The sequence below is a fragment of the Cavia porcellus genome, unplaced genomic scaffold (assembly GCF_034190915.1).
Source record: "Cavia porcellus strain 051 isolate PalLab524CR breed Dunkin Hartley unplaced genomic scaffold, mCavPor4.1 scaffold_21, whole genome shotgun sequence".
NCBI classification, from domain to species: Eukaryota; Metazoa; Chordata; class Mammalia; order Rodentia; family Caviidae; genus Cavia; species Cavia porcellus.
The window spans coordinates 57,208,449-57,221,108 of NW_026947504.1; positions in this window are offsets into that span (position 1 = coordinate 57,208,449).

The following is a 12,660-nucleotide window of genomic DNA, read 5'->3' on the forward strand; positions in this document are numbered from 1 at the left end:
GAGGTCTTTAGGGGACTTACTCAGATCTATGACTTAGACTGGAAAGGTCTAATGTTATTCTTAAATCAAACATTGACTTCTAATGAGAGACAAGCAGCAGCACAAGCTGCTGTTGCATTTGGAGGTAAATTTCATATTGCAGATTTTAGAAGGCCAGAAGACAGGCAGCAAGGGGGGTAGCCAGCTCCTCCCAGAATCCAAGCAGTCCCTACACAAGATCCCTACTGGCCTACTAACCAGACAGGAGATGGAATAGGAGACATTTCTCAAAAGTCTAAGAAGGACAAGAACTAAGCCCCTTAATTATTTTTTAAATTTTATTTTAAAGAGAATAAAACACAACACAGCAAAACAGAATAAAGCCAGTCAAAATAAAGCAGTGAAAGAAGTACAGAATTTCAAAACAGAATAGGAAATCAACAATGGCTACCATAATATACCTTCCTATCTTCACAATAGTTGTCCGTACCATCAGACATAGCAAACTCAAACAAAGCAAAACAAAACAGAATAAAACCAATCAAAACATAACACTGAATAATTAATCTGAACAAAACAAAACAGTGAGAATAATATTGCACATTATTATCTTCAAAATAGTTGCTCAGGTTACCAGACACACAGGGATAAAACAAGACAGTAAAATTTAACAAAACATTGGATTTCAAAAACAAGACAGGAGGAAATCCCCCACAGCTGATACAATACACATTGCCAGCCTCCACGTAGATGCCCAGACCACCAGCCCCAGGCCTGCAGAGTTAACCAAAAAGTACACACATCGAACTATTTCCTTCCCCGCAGTTGCTATCAGTTCACCCTGAGTCCTCCGCATTGGTCTGAGGCCCGGAGGACAATGCTCTTCTGGTTTTTCAGCCTGCACACTGACCGGCTCGCAGGCAGGCTCAGTTTCTCTTCTGGGTGAGACTCTTACCAATCAGCGTGGCAGAGCTTACTTAGTGGGAAGGCTTGGTTTCTCTTCTTGCTGAGGCTCTTACGGATCAGCATAGCAGAGCCTGCTTCACAGGGAAGGCCACCTTTCCATTATTTGAAATTGTCAACTATTTATCAGGAGAAAGATGAGAACCCCACGGGCTTCTTAGATTGTTTACAAGAGGCATTGGTGAAACATCCATCCTTGGCTCTAATAGAACAGATTAATCTTAAAGACAAGTTTATTATTCAGTACAGGCTCCGATATTAGGAAAAAGCCACAAAATATGTTTTTTGCTCCAGATAGCTCACTTGATTCTTTAGTGAAAAACTTCTCAGTATTTTATAATTGAGACTAGGAGGAAGCCAAGGGAGAAAACAGAAACCAAAAGAAAATGACTGCCTTGGTTGTGGCCTTAAAAGGAATAAATCTAAATCTGATTCTCAGGTAATTCAGCAACTTTGGAAATCAGACCATCTTAGGAGGGACTCTGATAAGAACTGTCACAGTAAGTGTTCCCCTGATTGCAAAGGTGACCGCTGGAAGTCCTGAGATGGAGATCTCAGGGATCAGACCTATCTCACCTGCTGGGCCAGCAAGACCAAAAGGCCCAGGGCACTCTCTGCCTGGACTTTCCCTCTGGCTAGACTTTCATCTCCATGGAGGGGCCTTTGGTCATTGTGACTATAGAGGGAAAAGAGGCCAGTCTAATGCTGGACACTGGCACCTGGACGTGTATTCTTCTCAATCCTTTTCAGCCCTGGCCTTCCTTCCAGCCGTCACACTTCAGTGAAAGGAGTCCCTGGAAAGAGAGGAGGTGGCTTGCCATTTCTCATGACCTTTAGGCTGTTACTGGGATGACCATCTTTCCATGTATTCCCTTTTAATTACATCTGAAAGTCTCGTTCCCTTAATGAGGAGAGAGGTCTTATGTGAATACTGTAATATATACGTACCCAGGTCAGGTACACTGCCTCATGAAGACAGAAATGAATCCCAAGGCCTGGCAACTAAAGGTAAATTTCGGAAGAGCAACAAGAGATGCTCCAGTGCAAATACAGATCAAAGATCCCGCCAGTTCCCCTCACTGGAAACGATATTCTCTAAGGCCTGAAGTTAAAAGAGGACTATTGCCTGTAATTGACAACTTAAAGGCACATGGGCTACTTGTATATTGGAACAGCCCTAACAACACTCCACTCCTGGGAATTCAAAAGCCCAATGAGGCACTGAAGTTGGTACAGGACTTAGATTGGTAAATGAGGCAGTAGTACCAGTCTACCCAGTGGTACCTAACCTGTATACCAGTGGTAACTAACCTGTATACCAGTGGTAACTAACCCCTCCTTTCTCGGATCCTAGAAAGTGCTGGTTGGGTTTCAGCGTTAGATTTAACACTGAAACAATGTTAGATTTTTCATTCCTCTACTTACAGATTCCCAATTTCCTTTTGCTTTGAACATCCTTACAACCAGGCTTCTCAGCTTTTACTGTACCCTTCCTTATGGATTCAGAGATAGTCCTCATCTTCTGACAAGGTCTTTCCCACAATTTGACATGTTTTGAGTATTCCCAAGTAATGGTCTCGCAGTCTGTCGATGATATACTGTTACGTGCCTTCTCCAAAGAGCTCTCTAGCCATGGCACCATGTTCTGCTGGTTTTCCTAGAAAATAGAGGTTATAAGATCTCTAGGTCTAAGACACAACTTCGCAGCCCTGAGGTAAAATACTTAGGCTTTGTCATATCTAAGGGAACTAGAATGCTGGAGGAAGAGAGAATTAAACCAATACTTTCTTTCCTGGAACCTGAGACCCTAAAACAGCTAAGGAGATTCCTAGGAATTACAGGCTTTTGTTGCCTTTGGATAGCAAGGTATGGTGACATCACACAGTCCCTTTATAAAGGAAGCCCAAAAGGCACATACTCATATTTTAACCTGGGAATCTGATTCCCAAACTGCATTCTTGAAAGTTAAACAGGGGCTTCTAAATGCCCCAGCACTCAGCCTGCTGTGTCAGTCTGTATACTAACGAAAGGCGGGCCGTGGCTGTGAGAGCACTTCCGCAGGATGGAAAACCTGCTCAACAGCCTATAGAGGATCTGAGCCATGAATTAGACACTGTAGCACAGGGGTGGCTTGTGTACCTTACGGCTGTGGCTGCCGTTGCTCTCCTGGTACTGGAGGCATCCAAGCTGACCTTAGGTAAAGATCTCACTGTATATCCACCTCACGATGTGGCAGGACTGCTTTCTTCTGAAAGGAGCCTATAACTGTTAGATGACCAACTTTTTAACACTAGGTTCTACTTGTAGAAGGATCAGCCATTCATTTAAAGACATGTTCCTCCTTAAGCCCTGACATCTTTCTACCAGGAAAGAAGGAAATTGAGGCTAAAAGACATAACCATGAACAAGTAATTCTCATACATATGCATCCAGAGAAGTCTTGTTAGACTTATCTTTGCTAATCCAGATTCTGTGATGGCAGCTCATTCATGGAAACCGGGACAAGAAAGGCAGCATATACAGTAGTGACTCTACATCAGACACTTGAAAGTTCCTCACGTGGCCCTGAGACTAGTGCCCAACTAGCAGAACTCACAGCTCTGACAAGGGCTTTATTCAGTGAAGTCAATATTTACAGAAAAAATATTTACACTGATGATTGATTATATGTGGTTAACTTCAACTATAGGACAACTTAGTAGAAAGGCCCTCTTATGTTGTAAACCAAGAAAGAACTTACATTCTCATTGGCTCACTGTCTTCTGAGTACTTGGGATGGGCATCCCCTGAGAAGCATATATATATACCATAACTTTACTGGTTGAAGACTTGTTTACAACACACTGGTTTAATCACCCTAGAATTAGATCAGAAGCCCCAGTGACGCTCACTGGTCCTGTGGAAGCAATTTGTGGCCCTGGCTAACCTGTGGCTGGATAGGGAGATGCACATTGGACATGTGTGGTTACGAGGCAGAAATGTCAAAAATATCAGCAAACCTACTGACTTACTCCATCTATGGCACTGCTGGTCTAGAAGTATGTTTCACTGGTATGATCATTTGGCTTCTATTTTTATCCCTTCCCTGGGATTGGAGGATGTCATGCAACATATCAAGGCCTTGAGTAGCTGTAATCTACAGACTTTAATGACATTTCAGCTGGTCTCTCTCTCCTCAGTGAAGAGATAAAACTAATGAGGCAAGCCTTCCTCCAAAATTGGGTGGCATTAGACAGACTAACAGCAGTATAAGGGGACACTCGTACAATTGTAAAAGGAGAATATGATATGTATGCTCCTGATTCTTCTGCTAATATCTTGATGGTCGTTCAAGATATTAAATGACATGTTAATGCCATGTCAGATTCTGAAATTCCCTGTACCTTCTTTTATCCTCTTTGTGGGAGGCTCTTCCTGGTGGAAACATTTGTTGGTGGTATGTATAATAGTCTTGTTAATCTTGTTATCTGACCCATGCATATTTAATTTGATCTTGTCTCCGGACTTAAAGTTATATGCCTACCCGAGATGAGATTACCTGGTATCATCAAGGGCCTTGAGGTAGACCCTCTGTGGAATATCTCTGACTGCCAATCATAACTACAACTCCTTTCAGCCAGAAGCAGTCAGAAAGGTCATTGTCTCTTGCTCCCTCATAGAAATTAGGGGTACCTTTTCAGAGGAAGTAATATCATAGACAGCTAAGTTAGGTAAAAATAGTATAGGCAGCCAGACAAGGCTAGGCTCTCAAAGGTGTCAGTGTAGAAGATAAGAACACATTACAGTTGGGCATGGTGGCATACATGCCTGTAATCCCAGCACTTGGGAGGCTGAAGCAAGAGAATCATTGTGAATTTGAGGTCAACCTGGGTTTACATGCAAGCTCAAGGCCAGGTTGCACTACATAGCAATGAAAGATTCTTGCCCTAGTGGAAATTACTGTACAATTATGGCAATGGTCTAACATGGTGGAAGGCCAAAGCAGAAATGCTTGCCAATTCCTTTTTCTTCTTCAGCCCTAATTGCCACTCCCTTTCCCATTTGTGCATGAAGAAAATTCCAATCAGCTCCCCACACATCAATGTCTGCCCCATGCATCACTTCTGATCAGAGGTCATATAACCCTCTGCCTCTCCACATCCGGTCAAAGGAGACAGCCCAACCACCGCGAGTTGTGTGCTCCTTTCCACGTCCTCAGTAAATGCATTCTTTTCTTATTTTTTGCTTCTGTATTGTGCCAGAAAACTCTAACAAGCAAGACTTTGTCTCAAAAGAAAAAACAACCTCCCGCCCAAACAAATAAAAAAAAGAAAACCTCAGTAAAACAAAACAACCATAAGAAAGAGCACACTACAGTGTGACTGGAGGTGCATCCTTTGAAGGCCAGGCCTCAAGATAAAGGTTAAATGCTTAGACCTACACACCTTCCCACAGGATACCTGGAAAGGTTCTTGCTGTAGAATACGCTGGTCTAATGTGGCAGAAGGCCAAAGAGGGGGCGCCTACCACTTCCTGCTTCTTCCTCAGCCTTAACTGCACCTCCCCTTCCTGTTTGTGCGTGAAAACGCTAATCAGCTCCTCGCATGTCATCAATGCCCACCCTAAGTGCCACCCCCTCCCCCGGGTCAGAGGTTGTACATGGATCCCACACCCCATGTTCCAGCAGAGGTGGCTGGACCATCTTTGGTCATGGACTCCTCTCCACATCCCTGGAATAAAGGCTATTTTTTACTTTATATTTGCTCTTTTATCAAGCTGAAAACTTTTTCATAATGGTGTGGTGACTCGGATGGCAGAGTGTGTTAGCTCCTAAAAAATCCCTCTCAGTTGGGGCTCCCCACCTGAGAATCCCCTTTTCTTCCTCTGAGACTGTTTCCTTGCCGGTGCCAGACCTCACTGCTGGAGTTTTCTGTCTCTGTTCCTAATTCACAAGCTTGCGGCAGAAAACCCATCCTGCGTCCCACAACAGAGACATCATTTTCATGCTCTGTAGGCTACACAGCCTGAGACAAAACCGACATTTTTGTTCCCTGGAACTCTTTGTCCCCTGCACCCTTCCGTGACCGGCAGAGGAGAACGGGTGTGAGGACTTTCCCTGGCACACTTTCAAACCTCTTTTGATAGGTGTGACCCAGGACAGGTTCCACATTCCTTGGCAGGGAGGGAGCTAAAGCTCTTATGTCCTGAGGCAAAGTTGTCCTCTCAGCTCACTTATAATTCAGTCATGGGGACCACTTCCTGTCCCCCAAAAAGCACACCTTTGAGGTGCCTGGTTCATAACCTTGGTGCTCTTGGTCTCAAGAAAGCTGATCTTTTATTTATGCTTTTGTCACAATGGCTGCAAGTTGACAGAAACCCCTCATTTTAGGCCTTTTTCACTTTAAGGACGTGTCCTTCTCTCACTCTGTCTTCTGTGATGGCCCAAATACTTCTGGCTCACCCGTGCGCCATCCTCTCCCCATTCCTCACCCACAGCGGCCTCTAACCTTCCCTTAGTTTCCCTCTCCAGTCTCCAGCTTCTCAATCCCCCTCATCTGAGTCGCCTGTTCCACTGGAGGGTTCTTTGTCCCCTTCCCCTGCGTTGCCATTTTTTCTACCAGCTTGAGATACGCAGTCTGGGACGTTCCAGCCTTCCAGCAGGCCACATACTTGTCAGCAGCCCTCTTGCTGCAGCTCGCATAGAGGACAACAGCCATCTTGTGGCCCTCTGCCATGTGACAGGGTGCCACCATCTTGTGATAGATCTCAGGGTCAGTGGCCACCTTGTGGCCCTCATGTGATCAGCAGCAGCCATCTTGCTATGGTCATATGATGACCAGTTGCCATCTTGTGCTCCCTCACCATGTTACCAGCAGGTCATATGGTGACCTGCCAACAGCCTGTGTTTCCTTGTTGCATGGTGAGGCATGGCTGTTTTTTAGCCAATCATTGGGTAATTGCCCACACACACCTGCTGGATGGTTGGCCACTTGGTGGGCATCTACTCCTCAGCTTTCTCAGCCTCAATCTCTACCCACTTTGGGAACAGGCCCACCCCAAGGGATTAGGTAATATTCACATTCCTTTTTTCCTCTCTGATCTATCTCAGATTAGTCATAAAGTAGGTTTCTTTTCTGGTATTCTTCTTTCTTTTTTTTTAAATCTGTACCGGGGATTGAACTCACAACTGCATGCTTGCAAGGCAGGTGCTTATGCCACTGAGCTAAATCCCCAGTGCTAAAACTCATTTTTTTGGCCTTTTTCATTTTTATTGGTACCAGGGATTGAACTCACAACTGCCTGCTTGCAAGGCAGGCGCTTATGCCGCTGAGCTAAATCCCCAGCCCCTTAGTGCATTTTGATTTTATGATTGTCAGTCTATATATGTATTGTCTGTTCATTTGCCTGCTCTGTAAACAGCTGTTTCTTTTTATTTGAGTTCAACAATGTTTTCCTCCTCTTTTGCATTATCAGATTGTTTAATAAAGGTCTATTTGGGTTATAGATTTAAAAAACATGCTTCTACCTAGGTTTCCAGCAGGTCAAAATGATGCGAAAATTGGTTAAACAAAATCCCTTGAGTGAGGAGACATTAGACAGAACTTCAATTAATGAATGCAAAAGTGGCCACCTGGTAACTTTAACCAGCTCTTGTTCATTAATCGGAGGCCCCAATAATCTCCATAGCCTTATGGGAGACACCTCAACTAAAGCTCATATGACTAAGACAATTTATTGTTGCTAATCTGATGGTATATTCATACCTTCAAATAAAAAATTGGGATTGTTTATGATGACAAGTGTTTTCTTTCAGATCTAAATGTCTGCCTTTTATCTTGTGCCCCATCCAGGAGATTCAGATCAGATCAACATGAGGTTACCAGTGAAATGATAATTTTTAAACAAAAATTTATGTAACATTTATGTTATACTTAGAGATGCTTAAATAGTAAACAGTCCAAACAGTGTCACAAATTTCTTCAGTGCTCAAATGTTAAAATACACCCATGGTTAAAAGAAAATAGTAGTTCTATTTAATGTTTTATGTTAAGCTTACTGCCTCTACTGCACTGTACTGTTATCAATCTTCTAGATGTTCAACAACTAAAATTAAGAGATAATTACAAATTTCTTTTGGATTCTTTTTGCTGGGATCCACCAGCTCTTTTCCAAAAAAAAGGTTATATGATGCATATTGGGGCCATAATTAACTATACCCAATTGATGTTAAATGACACCACAGCTGATCTCACCATAAATAAAAAGGTAAAGTTAATAAAGCAGGCCATCCTCCAAAAAATCAGATGGCATTAGACATTCCAACAGCACAGGTGATACTTATACAATTGTAAAACCTAAATGTGTGTATGGCAAATGAATGACATGTCAGTTTCTAAAATTCCCTAGACCTTATGCATATCCTCCTTATAGGAATCCATTACTAAAGTTATAATCATAAATACCCTGTTGATTCTATTATTTGACTCTGCATACTTGATACTTTGCCTTTGTCTCCTTTAGACTTAAAGCTGTACACTCACCCAAGATGAAAACCAGATGTATTGTGACTGTGGAGGAGACAGACACCTTCCTCTGTGAGCCAGATCCCAAGACAAAAGGCTAAACTTGGCTCTCAAACCCTACAGGGAGACCTTCTTAATATGGCTTTTCATGCTTTCAACAACAGAGATAAAAATCAAAAGGAAAAATAACAATTAATCTTTTAGCAGTGACACTTGGAGCTCTGAGACAGGTAAACCGACACAGGGTAGAGCTGCCCGAGCCCCTCCCAGACCATGCTTCAAGTGCAACAAAGAAGACATTGGGCAAGAGAGTGCCCCAACCCCAGTGTTCTTCTGGGGTCTTGCCCCTATTGCAATCTCAAAGGCCATTGAAAGAGCGACTATCCTAGCCACCAGAGAGTGGGTAAGCCATCCTCTAACTCCTTGCCATCATAAGAGATCTCATGACCACTGGATTCATTACTGACTGATCTACTCGGACTTGCTGCTAAAGACTGATGGGCCTCAGGGTCCACAGCCCCCCATCAAGGTATCCTTCTTAGAGCCCCAAGTCCCACTGGAGGTCTCAGGTGAGACATTCTCTGTACTTGTGGACATAGAGGCCATACACAGTGTTCTTCCTGAGTTTTCAGGCCCTTGTATTAAGTCCTCAGTCTCTGTAGTGAGTGTTGATGACCAACGTATGCAGCCTTTGCAGACAGAGCCTATTCTATGCAGGTTCCAGACTCTCTTCTTTACCCATAGCTTCCTAGAAATTTCAACATGTCACACATTCCCTTTTAGGTAGAGATCTTCTTCAAAAGCTTAACTTCTCCTTTACTTTCTCTCTCCCCACAGCTCTCTGTCCTCTAGATATCCTCACAGTGTGCTGCCACAAAGCTAACCCCTCCCCTCCCTTCTCTGGTTGATCCCAAAGTTTGGGATACCTCCAATTCCATTCACGCTACCCATGCCATGCTTATTTTAATTCATTTCAGGGATTCTTCAATTTTTCCTTGTGTTCCCCAATATCCCATAGCTCCCAAACATTTACAGGGACTTAAACCTATAATCAAGTGCCTTTTAGATAATGGTTTTCTTAAAGATACCAATTCACCCTATAATACTCCCATTCTCCTGGTACTCAAGCCTGATGGGTCTTATCGTCTAGTGCAGGGCCTTAGGGTAATCAATAATGCCATTACCCCAATCCACCCAGGGGTGCCAAGCCCTTATACCATGCTCTCTCATATCCCTCCCTCCACCACTCACTTTACAGTCATAGATCTTAAAAATGACTTTTTTTATTTCATTGTGTTTATGCAGACTGACCCAGACACGCTGAGGTCTCAACAACTTACACCTGTCATCTCTATAGTAAAACCTCTACTCAGGGACACATAGCACTCCCTTCCTTTCCTATTCATCAATGTCATGGACACAACCCTGGTCAGGACTGGCAGGTAGATTTTATGCAAATGCCCTGCCACAAAACTCTCAAATATCTTCTGACCTTTGTTTGTACTTTGTCAGAATGGATAAAAGCCTTTTCTACAACCAGGGAGACTGCTGATGTAGTTCCTAAAGTCCTGTTACAGAAGATCATCCCAAGGACTACAACGAAAATGGAGCGGCCCCTACTGGTCTTCCTCAGAACTTCAAAGGTGGTTCTGATGGAACGGCATATTTAAATCAAAGACACCTTTCCTTCTACCTCCTCTGGGTCCTTAAATATGATAGTGGCCTGCCTCCTCATAGCATCTTGTCTCTTAGTTTTCCCAGTCTAAGATGTGGGTATCACCAATGATGAAGTTTTCCTGGCTAAAACACCTGGTACCAGCTTTTGCATGGGATCAACCATCATCCCATCAACCTTCCTGAACCCCAGTACAGTGCCCCCTTTCAGCAGTAAGTAGTAAGAGAGAGACTTTGCCCTTTTCCTAACAATACAAAGATGGGAGTAAAAGGTTCTTGCCCTAGAATAAATTACTGTATGGTTATGGTGGAGGTCTAACATGGCGGAAGGCCAAAGCAGGAACGCCTACAACTTTCTGCTTCTTCCTCAGCCTTAAATGCAACTCCCCTTCCTGTCTGTGTGCAAAGAAAACTCCAATCACCTCTGGTGTGTCATCATTGCCCGCCCTAAGTGTCACCCCCATCAGAGATCATGTATATATCCCATACCCCATGTTCCAGTAGAGGTGGCTGGACCATCTATGGTCATGGACTCCTCTCCATGACCTTGGAATAAAGGCTATTTTTTACTTCATATTCTCTCTTTTATTGTGCTGAAAACTCTTTCATAAACACTATACTGAAATTGATATTCTAAATAGGCACCTGGGTGGGTGATCAGGACCTCCTCACTGATCTCTTCCAAAAAAGTCCTTGTTCTTTCCCTGTACATTTGCTACATGACCTGCCTCCCCACTGGATCAACATTACTTAAGTGGGTATACTTGTAATCTTGATCATAGGTTGTTTTTTGCTTTTTATTTTGACACTGGGTCTTACTATGCAGTTCATGCTGACAAACTTACTATGTAGCCCAGGATGGCTTTGAACTCATGGTGATACTCCTGCCTCAGTCTCCTGAGTGCTGGGAGATGATCATTGTTTCACCCCATTTGTAGCTTACGATTTTGTATGCACGTATGATTTTGCACTATAAAACTTCTTTCTTTTGAGTGGTGGGTTCATTGGCAACCTATTTTCTGGGTCCCCTCTTGTTTCAGAAGCTGTCTATCTTAATAAAATTTCCTACTCTTAACCTCTGTTGTTCCTTAGAATTCATTCTTTGATTTTGGGGAACACCAACTTGGGAAATCTGACATCTAACAGGTTGGAAGTTATACTATTTCACCTGTATCATTTGGAGATGCTATAGCAAAAGGATCAAGGTGAGATGTCCAGGGAACAGGGTTTAGTGGTGATAAAGAAGAGGACTCAGCAGAGACCAGAGGAGAAGGATGAGGCGGTTGGATGGATGCTCAGGACATGTTTCCAGAAAGGAGTTGTCAACAGTGCCTAGGAGAAGAGATGCTGCTGGGGTCTTACTGCACCAGGCCACATGTCCAAACAGAACTGCACATGTGATAGCGTTAAGAGGCACAGTATTCAGCAGGGGATTTATCAAAGGTTTGAGGGAGGCAGTTTTTTTTTTTTTTTTTTCCTTTCCCTGTGACACAGCAAGAAGCAGCTCTTATCAGATACTGAGCACTGATGTCTGGACCTTGTGCTTTCCACCCTCCAGAACTGTGAGATAGAAACTTCTGCTGTTGATATATTTTGCAGCCTGGTATTTTATTGCAACAACACAAATAGTCTGACGAATCAATTAAGATAAAGAACTGGTCTTTAAAAACATAAGAAGTTGTGCTTGTCCTGTTTCAAGTCAAAGACGGCCTCCAGTCTTTTTCTGGAAGTGGTTCTGTGTGACCAAATGACCTTCTGAAACTTGGAATGTGGGCAGCTCTCAGAGTAAGCATTGTTACCGGTAATTTAAGCAGAGGTCTGCTGAAAGATTGGGCTCCCCACCCCTCCTCCCTGAAGGACAAGGTCACACTGGATCCCTGAGGTTATGCATCTTTTCCTCACTATAGTCAGGTGACTGGGGGCTTCCAAGCACAGGAGAAGAAACCCAGCCAGAAGGTTCAAAAAATTAAGCCTTTAACTTGTGCCTTTTATCTGAATTTAGGGAAGGAATGAAGATAAACATAGAAGTGGCTCTTTGGGCTCCCGACACAGGAAGAGGAGGAAGGGAACGGCATCGGCATCGTTTGCAAGCCGCCGTGGCTCCAAGGCCTACCTCCTTCAGAAGTGGAGCTGAGGCAGAGGTGGAGAAAGCACAGCCGGAGTGCAAAGGCTGGAAGGCGAAATACTACTGGGGTTGGGCGCATGAGGTGCCTCAAGATTGCGTATCACAGATTCATGCATGGATTCCGCGAAGGCACGACACCCCAACCCAAGGAGCAGCTGCTGCACCATCCAGCTCATCCTGAGAATTTCAACCATTACTCAAAATAAACGCTTTGCTTTTAAAAGATTTTTTTTTTAAAGGTAAACACAGAACGGGCTCAATGTGTGCACCAAGTTGTGTATGAGGATGTTGATTGTAGCCCTGGACAATAGGCCGTGCTGTCGTCAATCAAGGGACTTCAGATTGGCAGCTTCTTGCCCTCAGCTCCCAGATTACAGGCTGCTCTGGTCCCTTAGGGCACGAACAGTGGGTGTCATC